General features: G+C 44.7%; 1 protein-coding gene across 6 annotated transcripts in view; it reads right to left on the bottom strand.

Moving 5' to 3' along the window:
• NLGN1 (neuroligin 1) overlaps positions 1-16,637 on the bottom strand; it is a 609,345-nt gene extending 592,708 nt beyond the window's left edge. For all 6 annotated transcript variants that reach the window (XM_033150667.1, XM_033150668.1, XM_033150670.1 and 3 more), the window contains exon 1: positions 16,330-16,637. The gene's annotated coding sequence lies outside the window, so the exon portion shown is untranslated. The remainder of the gene's footprint in view (positions 1-16,329) is intronic.
• Positions 16,638-16,911: the final 274 nt, after the last annotated feature.

Below are 16,911 nucleotides of genomic sequence, written 5' to 3'. Positions count from 1 at the left end.
AAGGTTGGTTCTGAGTTAGCAAATGGTGTCAGCTCAGATGCCTGGAAGGCTCAATGAATTGTCGGAAGGAGGCAGAAAGGCAGGTTTGAGGTATCAGAAGACACGATCACTTCTTCCCTTCTAGCATTCAAGGAACTGGTTCAAAAACAGGCACCATTTCAAGAGTTCATGGGGAAATAGGATCAATATCCATGAAGCTGCATGCAATGAGGATGATCAAGCAAGAATGCACAGTGTTTACCCTAGAAGGCAACTGAAGTCTGTTGAAGAAAGTGGAATAAATGACCATTCAGTTCCTTCTTTCCCCATGAGTTTCATGATCAAGACAGGAGTGTGATGGGGTCTTATCCTTTTATAAGGGACAGGGTGAAGCCACTGTATATATATTTTTAATCAAGCAACACTGAAGAATGGTATCTGATTCTGAACTTCCCATTGTCTGATGATCAAAAGCTAAGGCCTGGTGTTGATTAGAGTTTTATTACATAGATCCACTTCCCATTCTGCATCAGCAACCATCAGAAATAACCCATGAGAAGCCAAGGGTAAAGCTACACATTTTGTCTACACAGTGGGGTCCCACAGAAAATGCCCTTATAGACATACATTGCGGAATAGGTTCAACTGGTAGGGAAAGGATAAGGCATGCATTTGGTTTTCACATTGGGCAATTTTTAATTTAGTCACTGCATTGCACTGACATCTCACCTTTCTTCCATGATAGAGCTCAAGGTGCCGTACAATTGTTTGCAAGATGGTCTCCCATCCAGGTGCTGGAGGAGACTCTTGAGAGTCCCATGGACTGCAAGAAGATCAAACCTATCCATTCTTAAAGAAATCAGCCCTGAGTGCTCACTAGAAGGACAGATACTGAAGTTGAGGCTCCAGTACTTTGGCCACCTCATGAGAAGAGAAGACTCCCTAGAAAAGACCCTGATGTTGGGAAAGATGGAGGGCACAAGGAGAAGGGGACGACAGAGGATGAGATGGTTGGACAGTGTTCTCGAAGCTACTAACATGAGTTTGGCCAAACTGCGAGAGGCAGTGAAGGATAGGCGTGCCTGGCGTGCTCTGGTCCATGGGGTCACGAAGAGTCGGACACGACTGAACGAATGAACAACAACAACTCCCACCAGGCACTGAACCAGACCCAGGCCTACTTAGCTTCAACAAATCTGTTTCATCAAATGCCTCAAGACCATCCCTGGGAACCACATGTGTCTGTCTGTAGCATCTAGTTTAGACTTGCATATCTCTTATGAGACTTTCTCCCCCTTAGTAGGAAGAGGTGGTTTTGGCAAGGTCAGAAACAGCCCCATTTCCGTGATTATTCAGAGATAGCTTTGAAAGGGGTTTAAAGTTCTCATGCTTTCAAAGTAAGGACAATTCTTCCAGATCTGCTTTCCAATCAGCACACAGCCAACCCCAATTGGCTACATACTACCCCTGATTAGTTAGTTACAGGTAGGTAGCCGTGTTGGTCTGCCATAGTCAAAACAAAATAAAATAAAAAATTCCTTCCCGTAGCACCTTAGAGACCAACTAAGTTTGTTCTTGGTATGAGCTTTCGTGTGCATGCACACTTCTTCAGATACTTCTTCAGATTAGTTAGGATCACTCACATGTCTAAAGCAAAAAACGTCCCCACTCTGTTAGTTTCATTTGACATCAGCAGCCAATAAAACTAATATGTTGTATTGATGTCATCCTGTACAATACCTGATTCCCCAATCTGATGGGATTCTGCATGTGATTAAACCGAGAAGAGGAGGAAGCAGTAAATAAGAGAACAGCAATGATGCCGAAACAGTGGCAAAACTGGAGGCACACAGATTCAAAAAGGCGGGACAATCTCATAATGTAGTTCCCTGCCCCCCGGGGGAAATATTTCAGTACCGCCAGCCCAAAGCAACCCTTTCACACACCCCAAATTGAAATGGGCTAATGCTTGGCACAGCTGTTACACCTCGGCTGTGTAGATTTGGACCTGAAATCAGTTGCAGCCCAGTTAATAGGTGCTTCCAATTGCGCCCTTTAGAGATTGACAATGTTGCCTATCCATCTCCCAGTCTGTAAGGCACCACTTCAGCAGACAAGCTCGCATTAGGTATTTGCACACAGCTTAGCCCAGTGAGTTGATGAGTTTTAAAGAGGCCTCTGAGTGCCCCTGGAATACGAGCAATAACTAACAGTAAGCTTCACTGAATAGATCTAAAAGCTCTTCTCTCTTAACTGAGTGACTTTTCATTTTCACTGTACCACCAATTTAACAATAAAAATTGCCAGCCAGATATGGCTTTCTCTGGAGTTTCAGCTGCAGTTAAGCCCCTTTTAACTTTAATTTTCTAATAAATATGCTTAATTAGTGGCACAGAAGGGTTTTTTTCCCCTTCCTTAATTCCTTTTTCAAAGTTTTTTTTTTTTTAAAAAAAAAAGTTAAACGTTTCTCAGCTGGAGGTGAGACTTTATTGAAAACAGCGAGATAAGTTAATTCGGCAGAAGAAAATGCTGAACACAAAAGGAAAAATACGAGACAAGAAGTAGTCAACATCAAATACCACCAGCTAATGTGAAGTCCTTATAGAGTGTAATTGCATTAAGTTCCTTTTTCATCTGAACTTTTAAAGTCTACCGAGTTACAGAAATTAATGGAATGAAACTTTTAAGGAGAGAGAGGGAGCCTTGCACATTAATTTGGATGATGTTGCATAATATTTTTGTCAGCTCCCAATGTTTAAACATTGTGTACCTCCCACAGACTTCAAAAAGAATGCGAAAGGAGCTCCCTGCTGGATAGCCAACGGGTGTGTAGATATTTTCCCCTTGTCCTATGAAACAGTGTTTTATGCTAAGGAGTCAAAGAATCTAAGGAAATGTGTGTCTGGATTCTTAAAGCGAAGACTGATGTGGCACCGAAGCTCTGGCGGGTGTCATTTGGTCACATGAGAGGATGGGAGAACAATTCAATTATGTGCACATTCAAAAGGTGGACTTCCCTAATTTGCACTTTTCGATGCAATAGGCAGACTGAAACACAGCCATCCTTTGAAAATGGCACTTCTCCAATGCATTTTGCAATGCAGTTATCCAGCCAAGTAATGTGTGTTTTTTAAAAAAAATAAAAAAATGCATATACTGGGATAAAATATGCATAGAAATGAATATATTAGTGAGAACATACAAAAATGCATTGAGCTGAATTCAATGTCACTCCATTAAAAATGATCCAGCTACACAAGCATATCAGCTAAGTTGCCAAGCGGAATGACTCCCTCCCTCACCGTTCTGGGGGAGGGATTCTCCCAATCCCCATCCCAAAAGTCCATTTCAGGAGTGGGGGCATGCAGGGGAGAAGAGGAAGGAGACCCCTGAGGCACAGGGGTTCCACAGATGGTGAACCCCACCTATTATAGTTGTGAGGATTCTTTTGCAAAATGGTGTATGTTAGGCAAATTTCAAAAAATAATAATCACATATTAGGATAACATTGTATTAAAATCCTGATGAGGATTTTTCTTAAAAGAACAGATGGAGGAGGTTCGAAGTTTGCTGGTGTGAAAATGTAGAGGCAGGAAGAATGATAAACTGCGAGAAACCAAAAGCTACCAATTTGCACCTCCTTAGTCACATGTTCATTGCATCCCGAGACATTTGTTCACAGGATGGGAATTAGGCACGTGCAAAAGTTCAAACCACTTCTGCCACACTTAAGGGCGACGGCGGTGGTTTTTAACACACGCTTGCTGTCCTTAAAACAAATACCTGCGATTTGTAGCAAATGGGTGTTCAGGCTATTTCCTCCGCAGATAAAATGTTTTGCCTCAAATGTCTGTACCTGAAAAGGGATATTGTCAACATGAGCATCTGCAGGCGTCTTCACAGTGCCATAGGCGATGGGGAGTAAATATTCCAAACAAACAAACATAACTTGTATCAGAGAGCAGGTCCATTATTTCTAGCAGATCAAGTGAATGAGTGTGGGAGGACCTAGGAAGACCTGGCCTCTGACAAACTTGTATTCCTCTCTACCTCTCCAGGGTTTCTCAATGGATGTACCTGCTGTCCATTAGGAATCTAGACAACTTATTCCCACTTGCTTCTGAACCTCCTGTTCTTTTCCTGAGTCCCTTTTACTCATCCATAACTTAATTAATTGCACTGCTGGTACAATAAATTTCACATACCCTATCTGCAGTGCATTTTTCCTAAACACACCCACACACCAAGAAAATGAGTCTCCACTCCACGGTTGTCATACACTACTACTCTCACTTAGTCCAGACCAGTTGCCCTGCCCTCCAGCAAGCTCAGTATAACAACATCAGGTTTCTTTGCAAGGCTAGCATAACCCACATTCTCTAAGCCACAGCTCCATCCCTCTGCAATAGGGATATAATGATAAACTTGACGTGGGCAGGAAAATTGTTTAAATAATTACAACCTCTGGGGACTCCAGGTTGAGAAAGACTGGTGCAGACTGTTAGAAACTCAGCTGTATGGTGTGTAGTGGAATATTCCATCATCCTACCCCACTGGGGTATTGATGGTTGAATTATGGTGCTGGAGGAGACTCTTGAGAGTCCCATGGACTGCAAAAAGATCAAACTTATCCATCTTTAAAGAAATCAGCCCTGAGTGCTCACTGGAAGGAGAGATCCTGAAGTTGAGGCTCCAGTACTTTGGCCACCTCATGAGAAGAGAAGATTCCCTAGAAAAGACCCTGATGTTGGAAAAGATGGAGGGCACAAGGAGAAGGGGACGACAGAGGATGAGATGGTTGGACAGTGTTCTCAAAGTGACTAGCATGAGTTTGGCCAAACTGCGGGAGGCAGTGAAGGATAGGCATGCCTGGCGTGCTCTGGTCCATGGGGTCATGAAGAGTCGGACACGGCTGAACGACTGAACAACAACAACAACAACCCCACTGGTAATGTTCTTCCAGACAGTACAGGCCATTCATGGCGATGGGACACTAAGCAACGTGGATTAAATATACCAAAAAGAAACAAATCCATTCTCAGGTTTTGCAAATCCATCAGCTCAGTTACTAGAATAATTGTACCTTGGGTCAGGCCAACAGTGCGTCCTTAGTCCAGACCAGTTGCACTGGTCTCTTGAGTTTCTTTATCGATTGGAGAGTATAATCAATTCAAGATCTGCTAGCACTTAGAGGGATGCTTTAACAAATTGCCCTTTGTGGCAAAACAACATTTGACCCCTTGGTCCCAACTCCACATTTATTTGCAGTCTGCTAGAAATATATCAGCCTTTTCGCTTCCATTTTTATTTTATTTTTTGGTGTAGAGCTCATTTTTCTCTGATAATGTAAATGGTAAGGCATTTGAGCAAAAGTTTTTGGTATAAAATATAATGCTAATGTAGGGCTGCCACCTGATTAAATAAATCACTCATGAGTTTTAATTGATTGATCAATTAATTAAAATCCCCATGTTTTTCCAGACTGTTAAAATGGGTGGGGGGTTTTGGGGGGGCATACTTTGTGCCTGCTACGGACATCAAAAAGCAATCTCAGAAGTGCCTTGCCCTCCTGCATGAGAAAGAAAGGGGAATGCTGATATGATGCCTGTCATCTGTAGCTTTCATAACTACTTTATAGGATATATATAGAATATCATTTAACCTAACCGATTAATTGACTGAAGTTTGCAACCCTAAATCAAAGGCATTGCAATAAGTGTAAACAGCATTAAGGCTCAAACATGATCGCTGCAAACCAAACCAAATTAGAAGTTCCTGAAAAGCTTCTAAAAGTTGCAGACTAACTTTAGTCCATGGGGCTACTCTAAGTATGACTCGGTTGGATACAACATCATGCATCTGCCCAAACCTAAGGCTGCAACAGGCCATAAGAGGCCACACTGCCTTCTCCTTTAGGTATGAAAGACCTTACCCTAGGGGTTTTGTGACTTCCTATCCTCAGGGAACCCATTCCATACCAGTGCAGTGTAGTGGTTAAGAGTGGTAGACTCGTAATCTGGGGAACCGGGTTCGCGTCTCCACTCCTCCACATGCAGCTGCTGGGTGACCTTGGGCTAGTCACACTTCTTTGAAGTCTCTAAGCCTCACTCATCTCACAGAGTGTTTGTTGTGGGGGAGGAAGGGAAAGGAGAAAGTTAGCCACTTTGAGACTCCTTCGGGTAATGATAAAGCAGGATATCAAATCCAAACTCTTCTTCTTCTTCTTCTTCTTCTTCTTCTTCTTCTTCTTCTTCTTCTTCTATTTTCTGCCAATAAGTCCATCAGATCTGCCAAAGATCTTGGGTCATTTCCTAGACACAGGCTCAGTACAGGTGTTGACCATTTTGTGGACATCCAATTGATGCATGACCACTGATGCACTGCTCCTTTTGGACCCGGAAGAGGGCAGAATGGGGTGCAATGGGGAGCAGTGGGCTTATGCATGCTCCACCAATGCGCACGTGGGCCAGGAACAGAACTCCCAGACAAAATGATTACAGCCTGTAAGCATAGGAACAGGTCATACTTCTTAAGCATCTTCGTTCCCATACAGGAACTGAGAGTGCACTGCTGAATGCAATTCCACACTGCATTCAAACAAGTTTTAAACTTTGATCAAAATCATTTTTTGCAGGCTAGATTGTCCATTATTGCCGATTTCTTCAGCAACGTAATCTTCCAAGGAGCCATAGGCCACCCCATTTGAAAACTACTGAACTAAGTCTTTATGGCTTCAGTGATCAAATCCAACACAAAAAGCAGTCCATTCAAATAATGGAGTGTAGATTGACCCACCTAACTCTGAACCAATGATGAAGGCCTTTTGAGAAGCTCAAACAGAAGGTGCTCACATCCTACTGGGGATGGATGGACAGGAGCATCTGTTCTTCTATGCAGGACTAGGAATAATTGTAGGCAAATTTTCTTAAATCAGGTCCCCATGGTGAAGTCCCCACCCCAACAATGTATACTGCCCATCAAAGGGCTCAGTAAGACTTCTGGATTAGTTGCTTGCCTGAGTCTGCAGAACCACGGGAGGTTGCACCCAGCAGCCCACAATATGTGGCTTTTGAACGGCATTGGCCCAGAGGGGAGGGAGACAATGTGTGCAGGCACAGAGTAGCATTCTTTCCCATTCTACAGAAACTTCTTTTGCTAGCTTAATGACAAGAGCAAACAGGGAAGCTGTATCCTACCTCTACCAGAAGTTACCCTTAGGAGATTTAATTTACCATACACCTAGATCAGCAATGTTCCCGGTGCAATAATGAATGACTTAGTTGACCTCCTGAACCCTAGCATTTGCCTGCAATTCACTGCCGTTTAAGGACCTCCTCTGTTATTGCCGCATTCATGGGCACAGGAACCTGAAAGATTTCGTGGCAGCACACAGACAAGACCAATTGTTTCAAAGGCAGCTGAGTCTGTTGTATTTAAAAGGGAGAGAGTACTTGCAAATGAAACAAAGTAGTTCTGCTAACAGTACCCTGCTGATATCATTATTCCTTTACTATCAGACACTGTTTTCAGTGGCCTTGATCCACATGTTTTAGGAAGTACCTTCCCCTGCCCGCATTCAAGGAGGAAGGGGGCAAAAGGGGAATGAAACATTTGCCGCCTAGTTTTGGGAGAGGACAATTTTTAATTAACTTTCAGGAGATGGGGGGCTTGTTGGAAACCACAGTGGGAGAGGCTATTTCTGACTTTTCTTCTCCTCTGTTTTTTTCCACTCTGCTTAGCCCCTGCTCTCTGAAATTTATGTTGAGTTCTCCCCCAACCCCACACTCATGCTCCAAACTCTTCTCCCGAGAATGGGGCAGAAAATGTGGAGTGGGCATTTGAATCCACTGCTAACTTTCCTTCCCTCCTACCTAAGAGAACGCTTGCTCTCTTTCCATGTTGGTTGCTGAGTCAACAGTGTAGACTACAAGAGGCTGCTTTGCACAGGGTCAGACCACCGATTCATCTAGCTCAGTATTGTCCTCGCTCACTGGCAGAGGATCTCCAGGTTTTCTGGGAGGGCTGACTCCCAACCCTACCTGGAGATGTCAGGGATTGAACCAGGGACCTTTTGAATGCAAAGCAGATGCTCTACCGCTGAGCTACAGCCCCTCCCTAACATAAATCAAGCCTATATGATGGATATGCTAGGAGCAGTTCATCAACCAAAGAAGCCACTTAGGCTGGAAATGGGAATCTCTGTCCTTGGAGGTCTTCAAACAGCAGCTGAGGACAAGTATCTGTCAGGAATACATTAACTCAGGTCAACTTCTCTACATTCCAACCACTCTGTCCTTCATAAACTAATCCTGAGCCAAACCCATGGGTTTTCTTTTTCTTTTAGAACGTTTATCTTGCTCATAGAATCATAGAGTTGGAAGAGACCACAAGGGCCATCCAGTCCAACCCCCTGCCAAGCAGGAAACACCATCAAAGCATTCCTGACAGATGGCTGTCAAGCCTCCGCTTAAAGACCTCCAAAGAAGGAGACTCCACCACACTCCTTGGCAGCAAATTCCACTGTCAAACAGCTCTTACTGTCAGGAAGTTCTTCCTACTGTTTAGGTGGAATCTTCTTTCTTGTAGTTTGAATCCATTGCTCCGTGTCTGCTTCTCTGGAGCAGCAGAAAACAACCTTTCTCCCTCCTCTGTATGACATCCTTTTATATATTTGAACATGGCTATCATATCACCCCTTAACCTTCTCTTCTCCAGGCTAAACATAACCAGCTCCCTAAGCCGTTCCTCATAAGGCATCGTTTCCAGGCCTTTGACCATTTTGGCTGCCCTCCTCTGGACACGTTCCAGCTTGTCAGTATCCTTCTTGAACTGTGGTGCCCATGTCTGCTTTGTGCGCAAGGTGCCAGGTGTGCATACATGTCTCTCTGACACTCCACACTAGAGCTGTGATGTGGTGAAGAGGAGCCTGGCTGTGGCTCATGGACAGAATTGCAGTGGAAAAGGAAATGGACGGTGAACAGCCAGTGAGGGCTAATTACACTGGCTGGCTGGTGATAGAGAGAGAAGTTCTGCTCAGTTCATTTTCCTCCACGATCTACTCTGTGCTGGTGTTTTTGAGCTCTTCATCATGACTTCCCACATTTCCCACTGGAAGACAAGTCAGTCTCCTTGTTCTCTATCTTTAAAACAGGTGTTTTTCATTATTTATTTATTCAACTTATCAGTAAGTATTCCCTGGGTGGCTGACAACAAAACTACCGTTCATATCTATCATAAAATTGGCAGAAACAATAGACAACTGCAAAAAAACAAACCACATTTGTTTCAGTGACATGACAGTATAAAATAATTTGAGACTTAAAACACAATTTAAAAGCCAAGGTGATGGGAAAGGACTTTGTCCGGTGCTGGTAAGACCACAAAGAAGGCAACAAGTGAGTCTCTCTTAAGAGGAGCATTCCATAGCTGCGGTGCCACTACCAAAAAGGCCTTCCCTCTCCTTAGTGGTCACCTATCTCAGTTTTGTGCATATGAAGAAGGATTTTAAGATTCATAATGACATATGCAGGGAAATGATCCTAAGGCATTTTAGAGTTCTATAGATTAAATGCAGCACTTTAAATTGAGTCCCAATACCAACTCAGAGTGAGTGCAGCTGGGAAAGCACTATCATAACATGATGAAAATACCCAGTCACAATACCCTGGGGGCTCTATTTTGAACCAACTGTAGTTTCTGGACCATTTTTAGAGGCAGCCCCATGCACAAGACATTGCAGTAGTCTATGTGAGGGGTTACCGGTTGGTTGGCACCCATCCATCTCAGGATGGAGAGATTACCAGAGCATGGGTACCTCTGACCAAGCTATCTCCACCCAGGTAAAGTCACTGCTGCCTTATCAGCCAAAGCTGAGAAAAGGCACTTTGAGTCAAAGGCACTTTGGTAAAAGGTATTTTGAACTGCTTAATCTTCTAATGACAATGCTGGTTGTGGAGGAAAGAAGAAATGCCATGGTGCATGTAATGACATTGTTGCATTCAAAAGCACCCCAAAAGTGCAGCTCTTTAGAAGGAATGAAACCCCATCCCCCAAAAAATGTCTGAATATCATTGATCCAGGTGAACGAACCACCTGCTAACAGCATCTTCATCTTGTGTGGACTGAATCCCAGTTTGTTCACCCTCATCCAGTCCATTAGCAAGCCCAAGCATTGATTTAGGATGGTGTGTGTGTGTGTGTGTGTGTGTGTGTGTGATGAGAAACAGAGGTAGAGCTGGATGTCAGTCATATACTAGTGACATCTCAGCCCAAATCTCCTGACAGTTTCTCCCAGAGGTTTCACGTAGATATCAAACAGCAAAATACAGCTGTCTTCTCCCTGTCGGACAACTGCTAGGGGTTCTGCAAGAGTCCCCTAGTCCCACCTTCTTGAATCTGCCCCCTGCCCTGAGTAGGAGTGGACCCTCTGCCAAGCAGCTGCTCCAATACTGAACCCAGAGATCCAGAAGAATCAGCTTAGACACATTCCCCCATGTGTCTCTCCCAGCAAAGGCCACCCCCCCCAGAGCAACCAGGGCAACAGTAGACCCCAAGCCCAACTGAAAGGGACATAGGTTTCCTAGGCACTTAACTCCTATTCACATATCACATTTGTGTGACAAGCTACATAGTTTGTTGCTTGACTCAGGGACTTTGAGTTACCTGAGTTATGTCATGCTTTCTGATCGTGGCACAGCTGGACTCTGGATTTGTGATGTGATCTTTGGGGGCTTGGTACTATGAGTGGATGATAGTCCTTGGTGGCAGGGAACTCATTAGCATGTGCAACTCCTGTGCATTTTAGGTGAACAACATATTTTCAGATCCCCCTATGCCCCATCCAAGTGCCACCTTATCTGTTTGTTTGTTTCAAGGGTTAGCAAGATTACACTCAACACAGTACCTTATTCCTTGCTCCATATACCACAACAATAACTGTATTAATTAATTAATTAATTAATTCTAATAATTAATATCCACCGAGGGTATCGCCACAAATGAAGCAGAAGGCAGCTTGGCCTGGCCCACTTCCCCAAACCTCTCATTGGGAAAAAGGATGCTGGAACATCTAGGTCCTTGGTCTCATCCAGCAGGGCTCTTCTAGTGTCCTTAACCTGGCCCTAACACCTGTTACCACCCACAAATCACAAACATTCTCTGCTGAGAAGTGTGATTCTCTCCGGCCTCACGTAACTCTAGCATGTTTGAATCTAAATTAGTTCATGAAGGGGTTAAACCATAGAGTAAGTTGTCCCACCAGGCTTAGCCTGTCATCACTTTCCACCTTGAGAGAAAATGGGTTACCAAGCTGTCTTAAGCATATGCGGCACCGGGGTGCAAAGATCTGCCCAGCGCCCCACCCCCCAGGTTTCCCAGTCCCAGGTGCGCAAGAGGGCAGAGCCAGCCAGCTGCCTCAGGCTTTTCCCCGGACTCAACTCTTGGGCCCCAGACTCTCGACCTGGCGCCCCTGAGAGCCCAGCGCCCGGGTGCCCTGCACCACTAGCACCTATGGGTAAGGCGGCCCTGACCAAAGCTTATAACCTCCAAGTTTGGTTATATCTCACTCTCCAAGTGGATTTCAGCATGCAAGGAGCTCTAAGCTGGTCACTCCAGCGCATGGCTTTAACCAGCCTCTTTTTGTTTCAGACCAGAATGGAGTCTGAAACAAAATGTTTTTCTCCACCAATAGTTTAGTAACTTTTACCTTTTATAATTAAGCAACATTTTAATGCCTGTGTATCTTTTCTGACTGCTGTATAGAAAAGCACCTGAATCTGACATTTGAAGAGTTTTGCAAGGAGCCCATTGTATGACTCACTAAAAACATTTGTTCCGTGTCTATGCTAGGGAAGTGAGATAGCTTGGAAAGAGCTTTTAAAAGAGGGCATTTTAGGGACTCACTGGAAGGGCACTGGAAGGTTTTGCACAACTTTCTTTGCTGCTTGTACTATGGTGTTAAATCTCTGCTGGGGTTCTCTCACCCAAGAGTGCTTGCCCCAAACTTGGGTCTTGGATTCCAAGATTCCAACACTTATCACCATAGAAACCAACAGCAGCAATACAATCAATGACACATCGACAAGGGGCAGATTTCAGGGTAGGCAACCCAGGCAAAGAACTGGATCAACTGGCTAGGAGGAACACCTGCCTGATACAACCATTCACCCACTAAGCAGCTGAATCAAAGCATTCATATGGCATGAATAAATACAGATTTATAGATCATAGCTTTGCATTTATCATCTTATGTGGAAGAGATAAAGCATGTGTCAAACAAAACAAAGTATCCAAAGCTGAAGGAATGTGGGGGGTACTAAAGATTCTTCTTGCTGAGGACCAATGCTGAGCATTGGGTGCAACTGCTTCCAACATCAGAAGCACTATGCCTCTGAATACCAGTTGCCCAGTAGTAGACTGTAGGGTTGAGCTATAGCACTTACTTGACCTCTCACCAGCTGGGTCACCGCTGCTTACTAGGAAGGAGAATGGAAAAGGCAAGGCGGAAAGGATGGTGTTGTGCAAACACACTAGCAAGAGCACCATATTGGTTCTGCCAGTGTGTTTGCACAATGCTGACCTCCCTCCTGCCTTGCCTTCCCCACTCTCCCTCCTGGGGAAGAGATGCATATCCACTTCTGGGAGGTCAGGTAAGTGCCACAACCCCACCCCACCACCCACTGCTGCAGCTGCTGGGATCCAAAAGTGGGGACGGCACTTCTGTGTGCAGGGTCTGCTTGCAGGATCCCCGTAGGCATCTGGTAGGGCAGTGTGAGAGCAGGATGCTGGATTAGATGGGCCTTTGGACTGATCCAGCCCACAATAACCCCAGGTGTTGAGAAACCCATCTATGTCTACTCGCATAATAGAATGCCACATAACGTTCAGATGAACAGCTGGCTTTCCTAAAGCTTCTCAGCTGCTTCACACTAAAGACAAGACTTGAACCAGGGACTTCCCTTCTCACTTGTTCAGTGAATGGGAGTCCATGCTAGAGTAAGCAGTCTTGAGTGCTGCAAGCCAGGCAGAATAATTCCTGCCCATTCAGTGTAGTAGCCCCCGGCCCCAGGAACAAGCCCTCCAAGGGATGATCAGAAGCCACATAAATATTTCGCAGCAAAGCTACAAGGCAATTCTCTAGTTAAGAAATTAGTTTCATTGATTAATTATCTTCAATACTCGGCGGCCTAGAGAAAGAGAGCTCACATGATGAATAGAGCCTATGTTTCTAATGATGTTTTCCTACAATGAATGATTTGTCAATACTGTTAAATGGAACTCCAGCTGAAACGTGGGGCGATATATTTAAAACAAATGATCAGAGGCAATCAGATACACAAACGTTGACTCTAGCATCAGCTGCAGAAGTGTTTAAGAGGCGGCAACGAACAGGAACAAGGGGTTTGGGGGGGGGAGTTGGGTAAGCGTAAAATCTTTTTGTGGGCTCTTTTCTTCTGTTTGGGGGTGGGTAGGGGGGTGAGTGGCTTCAGTGGCTGGGGGCTTCTGTGATTTGTCGGAAGAGGGGCTTTTAAAAAGACATTTCTTTCTGTTATTCATCCTAAATGTAAATGGTGGATTAAAAAAGGAAGAAAAAGAGTAGGGGAGACAAACACCAGCAAATCCCATTAATAAAGAAAGCATGAAAATAAAGGCAGCAGGGTTGGACTGGAAGGATGGAATGAATATCTCCTTCTCCATCACCACTTCCTCCAGTGCTGCAGAAGCATTAAATATATTCTGCTGAAAAACTGAATGCCACAGTCCCTGCATTTACTTAAGAGGATTGCAAAGGCTAACGCCAGAACCAGCCGACTTACTACAACATTTCACTTCCCCCCTCCTCCCCTTTTAATCAAAACATGGAATCGGATGGTCCAAACTGTGTTGCCCACTTGGGTTTTGTGCAAGTCACTCAATCAGCCCCTGTGGTGTCTTAGCTCTTTGTCTGAACCAAGAACAATGTGAATTTTTTTGGGTGCCCTTTTGGTGAATGGACCCATCCCATCACCCCTATCCCTAATCACCCGCGATCTTCTCATCAGATGTGCCCTCAGTTCCCCGTGGCTGTCAAGTGGCAAAGAATCGCTGGGTATTTCATATCGCTGGGTTTTTTTAATTAAAAAAAAAAAGCCATAGCAAAAGATCTACGGTCAAATGCCACCCAGCATTTCTTGACGACACCTTTATTACCAAGAACCCTTTTAGCAATTGTTCACAGCAATTAATTATTTTGGAAATGGGTGCATTAAAAAAAAAGGTTAACATTTATCCTTAGAGGAGAACAAGTAATTTGTGATAGATACAGACTGCTTTATTAGCACAGAGAGATTTTATTTTAAGACAAAAAAGGACCATTAAATCCCATAAAAAGCAGAATATTTCTGCAATTAGCTGCTTGCTGAAAGCCTTGCTCTTTCCCAAGTATGAACCTGGGATATAAAATATGGCCCAGAGAGCTCACTGATGGAGACCAAGGATCTATATCGTTTGAGAGGCCAAGCCTAATTTCTTTTATGTCACCTTCCCCTAGCCTCAGCTCTAACAGATTCATCTGGTATGGTTATATCCCAGGGAGAGTTAATTGCAATTCAAATGATTCTTTGTAATGCAAATAAATTCCAACCAGGTGTTTCCCACCATCCTTTTCTTTACACCACTTCCTGCCCCTCATAAAACAGGAGAAAGAGCATGTTTCAGCAGAGCGGATGAGAATCGCCCCCAAGAAAGTAACGTGGAAGGAAATCACCCAGGAGGGGAGAATAACTATAAGGGAAATAACAGAAATGTGATGATGATGAAGAGGAGGCCAGGTTGGGTTGGTGCCAGATCCTGCGAAGGAGATGAACTGAAGTGAAGGCAGTTGCTCCAAGGGGATGCTTTTTATGATCTATCAGCGCCTCTCTGTAGCCAGCGTTCGAACACTCATGCACAAATGCACAAGCACACCCATCACCACCCATCTTTCTGACTCCTGGTGACTGATAAGCTACTGCGCTTAACTCCTTTAAAGACACACCAAACAGCAATGCCTATGGAAGAACCTTGTGTGGCCGGAAAGCTTGCAAACGTTCTCATCTTATGTTTCCCAATCTCTCTTCCCAACCCTCCTCTCCTTCAGTTCATTTGCCTGATTCCACTGTCTTTCCACATCCTCTTTCCTTCCTCTGTTTCCTGGCTGCTGCTCCCAGTCATTCTTCAGCTGCCAATAACTAGCAAGCACCACGCACAGAAGATTCAGATGCACTAGCATCCTTGTGATTCTCACTAACGCTCCTCCAGCGTGTTGCGTGGGGGTTTCTCTCTCACACACCCACACACACACCCTCCATGGGGTTTCCTCCTTGCCCCCCACAACTGCACGCTCCTCAGCCAACGCACCTCTGTCTCGCCCCCCAAAAAGACTTTTCTCTATCCTTCCCAATCACAGAGCCACTTATTAAGAAGCTGGTCGCTAAGGAGTCAAGCCTAGGTGAAGTACCGGTATATCACAAAGATTGCAGCCAGAGGCTGAGAACCACAGGAGAGGACAGGTCAAGAATTCATGCATTTTAAAAGCACAGGGAGAAGAAAATGTTAGGGGAGAGTGTTGCTGGAAAACTAGCCCATTCCCCCCCCCCAAAAAAAGAATCCCACTGCTTCTGGCTTTTTGAAGCAAGGATTATGGGCTTCTTCTCCGCTAAGGGCAAATATGCACAGAGCCCCAAACGTACAACCAAAGCCTTAATCAATAAATGCGACCCCTCCACTTCTACAAGGATCAAGCCGTCTTCTCCACCCTATTCTTAACTGATGGTGCTGAAACGCTGACTCCCTCGAATTAAATGGGCTTTATTTATAAGAGCTGCAGCAAATACCTTGATATATAAAGACTTTTTAGTTCCACTTGTCAAGTTTCTGCTAGGCACATAAATAATAAAGGCCGGCTTTTGCCTGCTGCTAATGTATGCTGTGTTAATGCAGACTGCTGTGGAAGAAGAGGAAGTATACCCCAAAAAGGGGAAAGAGTAGGGGGGGGGGGACAGGACTGTTCCTTTAATCAGAAGATACTGGCATGTGTGTTTGAAATCCAGCTCTCCCATACAGACAAAACATGCCTGGAGCAGACATAAACTCTTATAATATTGGAGGAGGGGAGGAGGGTTAATCAGATTTAATACTAGAGCGCACACAAAGACAATTCAGATATATTTTGCAGGGGAAGTATAGGAGAGAATTGGACCTGGGGGGGGGGGGAAGCGGAGAGAGAAATGAACCCCTTCTGGGGAAAGAGCTGGGGAGAAAGAGGCAAGTTATTGGAAAGCCCAGATAGATAACATGCTGGCGTCTTGGAAAGGACAGAAATAGATGCCTTACCTTATCAAACTACTCCTCCTTTTGTACCTGATCTGCAATCATAAATACTTGGAGAAGAAGAGGAAGCTAAGTTGAAGGCTGGGTCTTGTTTTAGGAAAAGAAAAAACAAGGGGGGAGCAAGCAACGTGCATGTCTTTAATGCTCCTCTTCTGGAAAGGGACTCGACGGAAGAATGTGCCAAGCTGATTCCTTAGTATCCATTAGCTCCCTAGAGGATTCCAAATGTCTTGAGTAGAGGAGAGGGGAGAGGCGTCCAGGAGAGGTGGGGTGGCGAGAAGAAGAGGATTTGGTGGGGAAGGGGAGGAAAGAGAAAAATCGCAAAATCTGTGCCTTTCTACATCCAGCGAGGGGCTGTCGCTGCGACCGATCCTACACCAACGCACCCCCCTCCCCACTCACCCCACCCCACCCCCCCACCCCAAAAAAGGAGCGGGAGAAAGGAGAATTTCAGAAGACGTGTCTCGCTACAAACTTGGCAAGCCAAACGTAGAAACACGTCGGGAGAGAGGAAATTAATTTCTAAAATTATTTGCAGGGAGAAAAGTCACTTGCAAGGGGGGAAATTGCAGCTCTGTATCTATA

The sequence above is a fragment of the Lacerta agilis genome, chromosome 5, assembly GCF_009819535.1.
Source record: "Lacerta agilis isolate rLacAgi1 chromosome 5, rLacAgi1.pri, whole genome shotgun sequence".
Taxonomy (NCBI): Eukaryota; Metazoa; Chordata; class Lepidosauria; order Squamata; family Lacertidae; genus Lacerta; species Lacerta agilis.
This window is presented reverse-complemented; position numbering and strand designations above follow the sequence as displayed.